Source organism: Gavialis gangeticus, unplaced genomic scaffold, assembly GCF_001723915.1.
Source record: "Gavialis gangeticus isolate Ggan-Ray unplaced genomic scaffold, GavGan_comp1, whole genome shotgun sequence".
NCBI classification, from domain to species: domain Eukaryota; kingdom Metazoa; phylum Chordata; order Crocodylia; family Gavialidae; genus Gavialis; species Gavialis gangeticus.
Window position 1 is genome coordinate 101690432 of NW_017729022.1, and position 1461 is coordinate 101691892.

A 1461-nucleotide genomic window follows, 5' to 3' on the forward strand; every position below is an offset into this window, starting at 1 on the left:
TATGGGGAGCTTTTCCTGTGGTATTCTGAAGGGAAACTGCATTCCAAAGTGGCTGTTTTTTAATTCATATTGAAAATACACTCTGTTTTGATATCAGGATTCATGTTTTGGGAAACCTTTAGTTGCTCTGGTGTCCCTTCCTAAAACCCCGCCTTTTTTTTTTTTCAGTAGATGAACCAGGAACATTTGCACTTCGGCAGCTTATGGGAAGAAACGGGCAGTCAGCGCGCACATTCTCCGGAGCAACCAATTCCTTTTTCTCCTATCTAGGCTAGTGCTTGCAATTTTTTTCCTGAAAAGGCCATGTGAATGAGGCATCACACATCAGCATGTAACTAGAGCGTTGCTATAAAATAATAGCACTGTGTTTCTCTAACCGTTTGGCAAAGTTCTCCTCAGGATATCTGTATCTAAAGGCCTGTTCTGCATCTCTGTAATCCATTCTCACTACAACTGTCCTCCTATGCAGAGTGATGTAAATATTCTAAAGAGTTAACCATTCCTAGTAGCTCCTTTTGGGTGCTACAGTAACTTTTTTTTCTTCTTCTCCTTTGCTATAAAAAGTCCTTAAACTTCTCAGTCCTTAAAGTTCTTATGTCAATACTTTTCTTATGCTGTATCTACACATTGCCCTATATCACCATAATGATGCACTACAGTGACCTAACAATCGCGTGAGTTTACACATGATTGCCAGCTACTCTGCCATAGCAGCACGTGCCCCCATTTTAGCATGCCACTATGGCAAAGTAGTGGCAAAATCTAATTGTGCATTGCATGCAGGGTGCAGTATGGGCAGTTACTATGCCATGCTCTAGTACTTGCAAAACAGCCATGTTGATGTATGGTGATGGGTAGACATGCCCTTAATCTATAAACACTACCACTATGTCTAACGTGAAGTTGTTTTGGATCATGAGTAGGCCATGACAGCAGAATCCTAAATAATACTCTGATCTGAAATTGGCTTGTTTCTCATCCACCCTGTTCAGTGGTTTTGTAATATCACCAAGCCCACACAGTCCTTGTGCAATACAGAGTCCTTCAATTCCTACATAACTCTGTACACTTGTGGACTCTGGAGAAATTGGCCAGTTCTGTTCAACTTCAGTTTTCTTTGCCAAGGGAAATTCCTCCCCCACCACATGCTGATCTAGAAACAATTTACATTTTTTCAGGTTCAGCTTTAGGTTAGTAGCCCTGAGCTTATCTCGGATCATTTGTAAATGCATGAGTTCTTGTTCAAAGATCTTACCCTGTACTCGTACTCCTTTAAGCATAGCAAACAGGCTGAGAGTGACATGCCTCTCAAATGTAGCTGGCACATTGTACAAACACAAATATATCCTTTTCAATTACGAAAAGCCTTGTCTTACAGTGAAAACAGATTTTCCCCATTCTTCAGACCATCTTTTACTTGCCTATACCCACTTAAAACCAGTGTAGAAAACTGGATGAAAC

General features: G+C 40.7%; 1 long non-coding RNA gene across 1 annotated transcript in view; it reads right to left on the reverse strand.

Annotated features, from left to right (window-relative positions):
* LOC109296341 overlaps nt 1-1073 on the reverse strand; it is a 14507-nt gene extending 13434 nt beyond the window's left edge. Inside the window, exon 1 of the long non-coding RNA XR_002096962.1 lies at nt 1061-1073. This is a non-coding gene — a long non-coding RNA (uncharacterized LOC109296341). The remainder of the gene's footprint in view (nt 1-1060) is intronic.
* Between the last annotated feature and the right edge of the window lie 388 nt (nt 1074-1461).